Here is a 13,566-nt window from a genome sequence, read left to right as displayed (position 1 = left end):
CAGTTAATCCGCAGGTAATAAGCTGGTCAGAGTGTTCGCTCGTATCCTCACTGAGCGGTCTTTAAGGTCTGATGTCCGAAATCTTTTGATGTCGATACGATGCGTTGGACGGAGGCCTTCTCTCACGCGCCACTTTCGTTTGGCACGACTATAATGCACAGAACAATTGTGTATGTGATATAGTTAATATATATATATATATATATATATATATATATATATATATATATATATATATATATATATATATATATATATATATATATATATATATATATATATATATATATATATATATATATGTATGTATGTAAGAGGGTCCCACAGGAAAAAAGACAGGCAGAAGTTCAGTAGTACCAAGTGCTTTCATGTTTATTGACGCATCGTCGGGGGTACGAATGAGACAAAAATATAAAGAAGGCTACAAAGTAAACAATAAGAACAAGAATACCAGATGGTCAGTTCTTAAAGGGTAATAAACAGAAAGTTAATCCAGAATAATCCCGGATCGAGCTGTCACAAACTAAACCTAAGACCACACAAAAAGAAATACTAAAGTTTAGGCTTACAAAGTCCAAAAACATATATAACCTTGAATACCAGATGGTTAATTGTCAGGGGTTAAACAGGAAAGGTTAATCCACGGCAAATCCAGGATCACGCGGTCAAAACTAATCCAAATATATACTTAACCATAAGGCAAACGGCTTCTTACACATTCAAATTGCAGAAACATGTATATTAATTTTGCTTATATTTATCAACAACTTTTTTAATTATTAAAGCATCAAGTTTAAATAAACCAAGACCTAAATTTAGAACACTTTCATTATTTGACTTACTAAAACAAGATTCGATGATATTCCCTTTAACTGTGCCATTGCACGGGACTAAAGGTCTTGCTTTACTCCAGTTAATAGGATGATCAAAATCTCTCATATGTACGAATAATGCATTCGATATTTGGCCAGTTCTCACTGAATATTGACGTTGTTTGATTCTTTGTGAAAGTGGTTTTCCAGTTTGTACATAATATATTTTATCACATTTTTTACAAAGAATTTCATAGATGCAGCCAGAAACATCTTCAGGAGAATTTTTTATCACTAAACTGTTAACATTAAAATTACTGAAAACAACATTTATGTTGAAAAGCTTTAAAATTCAAGGAATTTGTGAAAACCTTTCATCATACGGTAATTTGAGAATATTATGCTTACTGAATTCAAGTTTGTTATTAGTTAAATAAAATGTTTTCCTGGCTCTTTTCCATGCTACATCTACAAAGGTCCTTGGGTATTTAAGTTTCAAGGCAATATCATAAATAGTTTTGATCTCAGCATCAATGAACTGCGGGTTACGAACACGTAAAGCCCCTAAGAACATTCCAGAAAAAACAGAGAATTTAACATTCTGATGGTGATTGGAATAATAATGAACAAAAGAGGCAATGTTAGTTGATTTTCGAAAGACTAAAAAGGTGAAATTTTTATCGTGTCTATGGACAGTTACATCAAGAAAATTCAAATTACAATTTCTTTCTTCCTCTACAGTAAATTTTATAGAAGGGACTAAATTCCTGGAGATTTTCGTGAAGTGGCCAGATACAAAAAATGTCATCTACATACCTAAACCATATAACTTTTCGAGACAAAATTCTTGGTAAGACAGTTAACTCTCATTTTAGCAAACAAATTAAATCCATTTTTAAGGGCTCTGACCATTTAATTAAACAGTTTACCACTCAGTGCCCCTACCTACCATATCTCTACAGTTTACTCAAGACGCACAAAATCAATAACCCTATTAGACCAATCATTAGTTCAGCAGGCTCAGTTTCGTATAACTTATCTAAATGGCTTGTAAAAATTCTTACACCAAGGGTAGGAAATATTTTCTAATACGAATATAAAAAAATTGCTGACTTTATAGACAAATTGAATAGTTTGAATTTGAAATTTGAAATATGTGCATGTATATATATATATATATATATATATATATATATATATATATATATATATATATATATATATATATATATATATATATATATATATATATATATATATATATATATATATATATATATATATATATATATATATATATATATATGTATATATATATATATATATATATATATATATATATATATATATATATATATATATATATATATATATATATATATATATATATATATATATATATATATATATATATATATATATATATATATATATATATATATATATATATATATATATATATATATATATATATATATATACAATATATATGTATGTGTGTGTGCACTTGTTTTGTGTTTGGAATGATTGTTCCCTTGTTGAGGGTGTGCTCCTTTCCCAGTGGTGCTTGTTATGTGTTTTAGAGTAGATGTCAAGGTCAAAACAGCATAGCAGCATGGACTTATTTAACAACAGGTAATTGCTACCCGTTGTCTGCAACTGTTTCCGATGAGGAGAACTTCAGCCAAGTTATCGAGGATGAGTTCGTGGCTCAACCTTAGTCGCCAGTGGAGAGGGGGCATTCCTCTGAGACTGCAATGTGGCTGTTGCATCTACTCCGTCGTGATCATCTGTGTTTTGTGGAGATATTCCTGTTTGCTACCACACGGTGGTTTCGATGATTTCGTGGCAGTAGTTTGATGGTCATCCTCGGTGACCTTTGATTCTGGTCATGTCATCTCTTGGTGGATGCTCTGTTTTTGTAATGTATGAGGATTGTGATCATTGTATTGGTATTGTTTATGATACTTTAGATTGTTATTGTTATTGATTTGATATTGGCTGCTTTATCGATTTTTCAGATATTTGTATACTACTATGGTTAATTGGTTATATCGTGGATATGTCTGGTATTATTATTTATGCTGTCTGTATTGTTTATTATTTTTTGATGTAGCTTAAATGATGTTCACTTTTGATATTTTTTGTTGCTTTTTGATGTGATGGTAATGTTTATTTAAAGTAACTTTAATTTTGCTACATCTATGGTATTTTTTTTACTGACTTGTGGATTATGTATGATGTCTGGATTATGTATGATGTTTGATATGATTTATTTACTTTTGACCAAACTTGACTCATTTGTAAAAAAAAAAAAAGTGTTGCAATTTTTTTCTTGCCGGGTGATGAGGTGTAAGGTTGCAAACTGAGCATCCCCTCACAAAATCCTCCACTGATGTGAGCATGTTCTTCCAAAAACTTCCCTGTACATTGTGATGCGTCTTCTCAATACCTAAATATGGATTACCAAACCTACTATGAACGATATCCAAAACCTTATGTGCCAAGCTCTTGGGGACAACTATCTGTTTTGTATCTCCTTTATCCTCACTACTCCTCAGCTTATATTTAATTTTCCTAACTAACAAATTACCCTCTAAATCTAGACGTGCAAAAGGCAACCTGTAACCCTTTCTAACAAATTCCCCTCTAAAAAAACGCCTTTGTGTCTGCAAAATTTTATCCTCATCCTGTTTAGCTTCCACTAAACTAATATTCCAGTCTATGCAATCCCTGATACATAAAAAAACACGAGACCCATCTGAATCATAAAAACTCATACTAAGGAATCAGCTACAATATTATGTGTACCTTCAATACACCTAAGCTTGGCGTCAAAATCCCTAATTGTCAAAGAACACCTAGCTCTCTTAGGAGAAAGATCTGGCTTATTAAAAAGATCCAACAAAAATTTATGATCTGTAAGAACCTCAACTCTGTTGCCCAATAATAACATCTTAAAATGAACCAAACTAGACACTACTGTGAACGCTTCCTTGTCCGTCGTGCACATAGACATCTCATTACTCCCTTGCATCTTAAACTTCCTACTGTAGAACGTGATAGGATGCAATTTACCTTCAAATTTCTGCATAAGGCAAGCTCATATGCCCTCGTGAATGGCATCTGTCACCAATGTGAAAGGTTGCTCGAAATCTGGAAACTTCAGCCCCGGGGGATTCATTAAAGCCTCTTTAATTTTCTAAAGACCGACTGTTGCCCTCACCCCATACAAACTGCACATCATCCTCAAATTGTCTGTCAACGGAGATGATAGGTGGAAAACCTTTCACAAATCTCAGGAAAAATCCGTCCATGCCCAAGAAAGAACAAATCTGCTTCTTATTTTTAAGAGTAGGAAAATCCAAATCGCCTAACTGTGTCCCCATTTACCTGACACCTTACTTAGAAATAACATGACCCAAATATACTATCTGCTTCCTCAAGAAATCACACTTGGCTAATTTAATCCTCAAAACCGCTAACCTAAGCCTCCTCAGAAACTCCCTAAGTACTTCCAAATGTCCCTGCATAGAGTTAGTGGCAATCAAGATATCATCCATATACACATAAATACACTTACCTAACAAACCATGAAAAACTGTATTTACCAATCTCGTAAAAGTCATAGGGCTACCTGACAAACCAAACGGAATCCACGTAAACTCATAATGTCCCTTTGGCAAAGAAAAAGCAGTCTACTTGCGATTCTCCTCACTAAGAGGGACCTGCAAAAACCCCTGTATCAGATCAATTGAAGAGTAGATATTTTTTACCTCCGATTTCTACAAGCAAATCCTGGCAAACACACCACAGGATAGCGGTCCGGGATCGACTTATCGTTCAACTTACGAAAATCCGCACACGCACACGTACTGAGCCATCCTTCTTAGGCACTGCTAACAATGGAAAGTTAAAAGGTGAGGAACTGGACCTAATTATACCTTCCTCTTCCTACTTATTGACCCCTTGCTCTACCTGTTCCCTAATCTTAAAAGGAATCCTATATGAAGGGACACAAATAAGCTTAGTTTCATCCTCCAAATGAATCTTGTGTTCCTGTACATTAGTTAACCCCAACTTATCCCCTTTAAGAGCGACAATATCTGCAAACTCAGCCAAAACATTTTCCACTCCGTCTATATACTCTTTATAATCATCATTAGCTAAATGATCCCTAAAAACCTATCTCCTGGCCTGTAATTCTGCTTCTGAAAATTTATTGTCATCAACCCAATCTTCAAAATCTACCACATATGTATCCTTGTGATATTTCCGAACCGAATCGTTACAGTTTAGTGATTCTACCCAAGTAACCCCTGCATCAGACACATTGCTTATAGAAACTGTTCTCACTACACCCTTGAGCTTCTCACTATCCTCACTCACACACACTTGTCTGGGCCTTTTCACATCTTTCACTCGGACTTTCACCAGAGCAACCATACCTGGGCCCAAAACCACACCCTCAAATAAAATTCCTTTATAACACTTCTTCCCCTCAGATAAACAAATCAGTATCAACCCGGAAACCATTATCAAAACCTGATCCCTTATCATGATCCCTTTAATCCCATCAATATCCTCATACAGGGCAAAAACCCTAGGTACCCCAACAGTTATACCACCTACTTCTGTATGAACCGAGGTTCTATTTCACTGACATGCTGGATGACCCAAAACCAAAAATGGGAAGTCTGTGCAACCCAAAACACTCGACCAATTTACTTGAACATCACATACTTTCTCTTTAGTAGGCCTCAAACAGCAATCGAAAACATCAATTGTATAAATCATAATTCGTCAGATTAACAGACGCACCAGTATCAATAAATACCGAGAAATCGACACCATGCACAGACCCTATCACAACTGGCTTCGGCTCTAAGGGCTCAGGTAAAAGTCCTATATCAAAAGAAACACCCATCAACTTTTCCCCTCTTGTTGTTTAGCCCCCCAAAAATTCTGCTGGTCTCTAGAAACCATCAAAAAAAACCTCGAGGACTTCTTCTATTAGAAATGCCAGAACCCTGAGGTGCACTCCTAAATTCATCCCATTTAAGAACTGGACAAAACCGCCAACCGTGCTCAGAAGTCTTACAGACACCACAATATCTCATCTAGCAGAACTTTTGGTGTGACCCTGCCTATTACAGTTAAAGCAACGGATCTGTGACATTGAACACATAGAACCCTACTATCCTCTGTCTTGCCTCATAACCTCGTAGAAGGGACACTAGAATCCTCCCGTGGCAGGTGCATTGGAATAGCTCTGGAAGCCCTCAACATCCCATTTATGAAAGTGTTATCCACAGCAAGACATTTTGACAGGTGTTTGCAAACCTGTGAGAAAAGCAAGGCTTCATCAGACCCCTTTTCTATCCTTTCATCAAAACTATCTACTATGGCATCATGAATAGCATCAAGCATCCATACGAATTGAAGCAATTTCCCTAGGTCATCCACAAAAATATTGTTATCCTTTACCCAACTGGACAGTCTTAATTTCTTCAAAAAATCTCTCACAGCATCAAAGCATCTGACACTAAATCTCACCAAAGAGTGACTTAAGTTCGCAAACTGTATCTCCAGCTTTAGCTGTCCCATATGCTGTCCTCAGAAACTTCTTGAGATCGTCCCATGTCTTACAATTTCCAAATTGATGACTCTGACAACTTTGTCCTATGTCCCCGTTATCTAAACTAAGGAATCCTTTTGCTTCATTCAAAGCCTCTGCCCCATCCGTAATTTTCTTGGCAACTAGGTAATTCGGTACACCCTCAATAAAAATTTCAAGAGTTGCCGGAAGAACCCCATCAACCAACCCTGGGAATGGCTGAACCCCCGAGGTAACCGATGTCAACTTGTGAAAGAGGGTTACCTTATCCCTATCTACGGCACCCTCCACCATATTGTTGGGATTGATAAAACTCCAAGTCCCAACAACACGACCTGATCTCAACTTCATACACTAACAGAAATTCCAAAAGTAAATCTTCGTGATGTCCAATGGTAAATTCCCAGAGAGAGAAGAAAAAGAAAAAGAGAAAGGCAAAAAAAAAACAAGAATCCTAAGAAATGATTACCCAATATCGTAAAAAATATTTATCCCCAATAACCCAAGAACCGTCAAGCAATTATCAACACAATAACCCAAGTTCCAAAAGTAACCAAAATAATAAAAAAGAGTATTCTGTAATCCCCTATTAGCTCCTAATCGCTGATGTGAACTGCCAGTTGCGGAAAAAAGTACAAGTCGTGCCTGCTATAAATACCTGTCTACCCCCACCTACATAGAAAACGCACTTAAAGAGAATGGGAAAGAAGCGGGATACTCCACCCACTAAACTTCATCACAAGTATGTCACTTTGCTCAGCAACTCTGAGTCACTTGCATCGTAATCAGAAAAAAACACTCACACGCCCTTGAACTGCCTCATTCCTTTCTACACTGCTAAACAATAAATGACCATAAAAAACTCACATAAAAATATCCCTTCTTCGTCTTCAAAACCCTCTGTGATGCAAAAATGCCTGGAAACAATATCCCAACCTGAAAAAAACACTCCGACGCTTCTCACAACACAAATTCATTCACACCAGCACAGGCCATAAGCTACTAACCACGAATCATCTAGCTATCGCAGTCGAAGGAAAAACACCTAGGCCATCAAATTACTACTAACTGAACATCTCAAAGCTTATGGAACACTCCCTGTTCCGGCGTAATGTTCATACCAGTCCCTTCAGAAGCTGTTAAGATCAAGCTGCCACCAACTATTATGCCCTATTATACAAGGTCAGGTAGGGTCAAAACCTCCTTCCACATCTATTTTAAGAACAATGTTGATATGACAAAGATTCCTTGGTAGCAATGGCCAGCTTGCATACTGGGTCGGCACATTCTCTCTCTCTCTCTCTCAGCAGCTCCACCCCCTCTCTCTCTCTCCTCTCTCTCTCTCTCTCTCTCTCTCTCTCTCTCTCTCATTATCCAGGTCACTAACTGAACTAAGTAAAAACAAAAAAATATAATTTATTCAGTAATCTAACATTGCAAGTGGTTTAAAATGAAATAAAAATGAAATGGGAATTACATCTACATCCTAGAATTGGTACCCTCAAAATAACCAAGTAAGATAACATGGTGCTATCAACTTCCACTAAATTAGTCTTTACAACATAAGAGTTAAATAAGTCAGCATGACCAAAGTCATGAAAAGTCACATTCCTCTCCATCTATTTGACCTCTAATTCAATACATCTAAGGAAACAAAGGGAATACCACAACTTTTAAAAACAGGCACAGAGAAAAATAAATGTGGGATGTTTTCCCACGTTACCAACCCCAAAAGAAATGCACAAAATTAAACATGGTAAAGTCAGAATCAATAAAATCAGAGACTTAGATGATAAAAAATAAATGGGGGAAAAGATATTCAGCATGGTAATCTGCTGCAAAGAATCAGTACATGTTAAACAAAGTTAATTAAACCCATTCAGGTCTTCTTGAAAATAAAGTTTTAGCTCGCCTCACAGGCAGTACTCATAGTACTCCAACCAAGAGGATCTTTTCACAAAGAAATCAAGACCCCAATGTCTAGCCTGTTTTCAAAATGGAACATTCACACTTCTTATGACATGCCCATGAGAGCCCTCACGCACGAATGATCACCGGAACTCGATAACTTCCCTCGGCATAGCCAGCACATCACCCAGGGTACGCTGCCCCTTGTCTCCGTGAGAAGCCATACTGATGCTAGCCTTCATCTGCACTGACTCACTGAATACATAGTCACTGTTTCCATTTACCTTTGCCCAGAATGTCTCCAAGAAAACTGCTTAACCTAAAAAAAACAACAATATAATATATCAATATCCTTAAGTGTTTCATATATATATACATATATTAAAGATTTACGAAATTTTACTGTATTAAATTCTAAAATTCATAAATCCAAATAAGAGTACTAAAATACATATTAAAAATATAAATGATTCATCACAATGACGTCACAGTCACAGAAAACGGGTCACAGAAAATGCTAAGAAATAATATTTAAAAATCATATATACAAAAAGGATTAGTCATCAGCGAAAATGAACTGACCTGCTGGTACAAAGTACAGAACAGTATAGGAAACAATAACGAAGGAAGGTGACAGGAAAAAATAAATCATCTAGACAAAAACAACTGAGTAGAGAAAAAAAGTATTTAATTCGGGAAAAAGCAGATTAATTTTTAATGTTTCCAGTAAAAGTAAGTCAGTTTTATTACTTCCTCGGCCAATAACGATAAGTTTTTTTCATTCTAATTTCAGTTTTACATATTTTGGCAAGATTACACACAATAGATGGTTCAGGGTTGGACATCCTGGTCTCTGTATAGTCCGTGGGCTCAGCAGGCTCACTGTGCACCCCTAAGATTGACAAAAGGGTATGTAAGTTGTAGAATTTGATCTATATTTAATTTTTTTATGTTACCAGTGAAAATATGGGGACTCAGCACCACTCCTGCATTGTTGAGTTGGGTATAGTGCCAAATTTCACCATTGCCCTTTGGGTAGGGGAAACACAAATTGACATAACTATGGACTGAACAATCACAGGGAGGTCAATGCCTACCAGAATGTTTTTCTTGGGCCAGTCTATAGGGTAGTATGGTTTGATATGCAAATGTATTTATAATGGGGTCAACAGAGGTCAAAAAGTCACAGATTTTATGGAATGCCTAAAACCTGACATTCCAGTGTGTATGTTTAATTGAACTGAAATATTGTTCAGCTAGCAGCCTGCAGTCTGCTTCAAAGATATCCTTTTGCACATTCAATCCACTTATGTTCAATTATTTTCCAAACTAAGGACTATGTGGCATATGGAAAAAGGTCATGTTTCAAAAATGCAAATAAAATTGGCAGTTCTGGAGTGGTAACAATATAAATGATTATAAGCAACATATGACACAACAAATCACTAACTGCCCTGAAGTTGATGCATTATTAATCTATTTCTAGCAGTCTATTTCTAAAAGTCAACGTTTCATCATTGATCACTCAGTAAACTCACCAATCGGACATGTCTGGAAGGAAACATCAGGATGAAAAGTTTAGTGAATATTGATCTCTGATTAATTTTTTCTTCAAGACTTTCTGTTTCAGCAGTACTGGAAAAAAATGAATGGTGGCACCATTTGCTACTCAAGTAGACTACACACAAACAATAGCAATGCATCAACATAAATGACTCTGAAAGTAGCATCTTTTTCTCATTTTTTGCAAATAATAGTTGGCAGACAACTTCATAAAACAATGTATAAATGTTGAGCGCAAAGCGACTTTTTTATCATGCCATTGAATGAACTAAAGATGTGGTAAACATTTCACGGTGCATTTTCAGGATGCTTAGTAGCACAACTGGTCAGTGTGTCAGAGGATGGGTCTGTTTCATTTTTTAAACAGTTGTTCAGCCTACCAACCTGATTACAATAGACTATTATCCAGTGATAAATCATCTGATCACAGAGAATGGTACCGTCCAGAAGTGCCTCATGATGTAAAAAAAAAAAAATAAAGTGCACAGATGTAGCTGTCCAGAGATACACAATCACAACTTTCAATTTGAGGGTATGCATGGCGGTGTACTCTATACAATGGAAAAACCCAAACACCTATAAGGACCACATAGTTATGGTAGGTTTACTTCATACAGTATGTGCCTACTTGGAAATGGTTGGCAAAATTTACAGTTAGGCTATGTGCTATCATAAAGCAGTGGCTAGGGGTCTTAAAAGGATGCTGTTCAGAAAGTTTCAAAGCTTAAAGGTGGAGACAGACAGCCATTACTGAACCTGCCAGATGAACTGATGTCAAAAGTGGCCAACCTACTTGCTGCCAGAAATAAGAAAAAAACATGGCTGAGTACATTGAATTCTGCCTTCAGGTCAGGAATGGCACTCTTTGGAAGACTACTGCACTCAAGGCTGGCTTACACAGATCACATTTGGCTTGAAGCATTCCCTTCAGTGAAAACAAGGGACTTCTTTCTGTGTGGAGTGTGCCTGAGCATGATGCAGATTTATTCTTCAGTTTTGATGGCCAAAATTATGCTTAGTACCTGACCTTCTTCTCCATGCATTTGGCTGATATCAAGAAGTCACATCCACGAGCAACAGAATTGCTACAACGTGGTGCCATTAGCATTGCCTGGTCCTATATTCGAGGAAATCATTGCCCAATCAACCAGACCATCGAAGAAACCTTCATGAAGCATGCAAAGTCATATGCTGGAGCAGGTGGAAGAGGTGCTGGTGCATTTGGTCTACTAGGTAACTACAAAGCTTACAGGTGCTGAGCAAAAATTACACATGAGAGATCCCGGTATCTGGATGTGTTGCTTTAGATGTCAAATATGGAAGGCATATCAAGCAGGGACAACAGGCATCATAATTCCTGACAATCCCAGGTTCGAAAGCATGAAAATACCACAGTGAAAATGGTAAATGCAATGGAGAGTTTCCTTAACTCATTTGATGTTGAAGATTATGAGCTGATCTGCATCCTGTATGATACTTCTGTACCACCTGATATTTCGAGGGACATCGAAACAGCACACACAGGAGAGAGGAAAACAAGCTAAAGATGAGTTCATAAATGACAGACTAAAGAAGAATCAGAATTTCTTTGCTTCACTGACTAAGCAGAAGCTGAAAATATTAGCAAACATTAGCAAGAAGGAACATGTCAAGATCACTAACAACGAAAATATTGAGTACAAACAACAGGGGAATGGGGGAATGTAGCATTCAAGTCACAGACACAACTAGAGAAACTGGACTTGCAAGAATTATTGCCATCAGCCAATGGGACACCAGATGGGAACCTTCTGAAGACAGGCAAAAGCAAGGGGTATCACAGTCTAGTAAAAGATACAGATGTTCCTGTTCCTTCTGACCTGGACACAGTGAATATCGAGGACAGGAGTGCCATCTTCCACCCGTTGAAGGATATGCCAAGAACATTTAAACAAATCTGTCAAAATGTCTTGTCAGTTACCACAACTTGAAAATTGAGAGTCTATTCAGCATGGATAGGTAAATGCAGGAATCCATCAAGTCCATGGAGAGATCACTGCGTGGCTGTGGAGAAAATCAGATAGTTCAGGGAGAGAATATCAGATGACCAGAAAAATGGAAAGAATCCCTAATTATTGATAACAACAAGAAACAACTGGTAGAGTTGCTCCTCAAGGTCAGGTATAGTGAAGACAGCATGGTAAAGATACAAAACAAGAAGGTAATCGAAGTTTGTGAGGGAAGGCCTATGAACTGAGAACAAATGGTAAATAATTACAACATCTGAAATTTCATCTCTCAAGCCAAGTCAGGAGGAAACAGACGCATAAGCAATTGTATGCTGAAGATCAGGCGTATTTTGTGCATGCCCAAAGTCCAGGCACTGATATCTTTTTCATCTTACTATACTATGCATCAAACTTGAAGTTACAATCACTCAAAAATGTTTTGCAACATGTTCCAGAAGTTTTCGTTCACTAACAGTAATTTGTACTTATGATATTTACAAGGTAATGTAATTTTCTTATTCGACTTTGGTTATTAATCATACGGCTAACAATATAAAAAAGAATGGAGAGTGAAAAATTCATATTAGGAAAAAGGACGAAACATTTTGAAAAATTTCACTTCAGATGATTAGGCAAAAGAGTCAAAGAAGAAACTATATTTCGAATCCAGATAAAAGCTTACTGAATAATAAAATAATGTTGAATAATCATCAATGAAATTACATATAAATAAAGAAAGAATTCAACCACTGCTGTTGTCAAAAACAAAAAAGAAAAATTCTCATAGCGTCGTATGTTATCGTGTGACTCCACATTCGGGCAGGAAAGTTAAACTAAACTGTCTCGTCACTTGCACCGATAAGATGGGCAACAGGCTCAGCTGCACCACAATCATTAGCTTGCATAAGACTAATGTCTCTATTGTAGATATTGCTCGGCAGCTTAGTGTAAATAAAACAACCATGTATAGAGGGATAAAACAACAGAGATAACGAGGAAATATGATAAATTCGTTGTAAAAAGTGGAGGACGGCCCCATTGTTGCACTACTGTTAAAGATCATCATCGGATGATCACTGAAGGAGTTCCGCCTAACTCCCCTGACAACCGGTGTTGCTATAAAGAGAGAACATTACGCTTTCCCTTCAAGTTGCTGCTCAAACCATCCGTAACAGGCTACATGAGACCAAGATATTATTTCATCATACTCCTGCCAAAAAACACTTCATATCAGCGAAACACAAAGAATAGAGGCCAGTAGGGTTGGCGTTATAATATAATCCAGTTGCCGATGATTTCTGTAAGAGCCATCTTTTGCGATGAGGAGACATTCTCAACTGATGAGCATGGTAGTCTTCTTCACTGCTGGCATTTAGCTAAATTAACTAAATTAATGTTGAACGTCTTTCTAATTTTAATTCTTTAGAAACTTAGATAATAAGAAATACAAAATACGTTATATATATATATATATATATATATATATATATATATATATATATATATATATATATATATATATATATATATATATTCAGTTAACTTCATAAGAGGCATCAAAATGATAGGCCTAAGTAGCAATGAAAGAAATGAGAAATTTACATGATAACGGCATATGTACATATATATATATATATATATATATATATATATATATATATATATATATATATATATA

The sequence above is a fragment of the Macrobrachium rosenbergii genome, chromosome 23, assembly GCF_040412425.1.
Source record: "Macrobrachium rosenbergii isolate ZJJX-2024 chromosome 23, ASM4041242v1, whole genome shotgun sequence".
In the NCBI taxonomy this organism is placed as follows: domain Eukaryota; kingdom Metazoa; phylum Arthropoda; class Malacostraca; order Decapoda; family Palaemonidae; genus Macrobrachium; species Macrobrachium rosenbergii.
Note: the sequence above shows the minus strand (reverse complement) of the source record.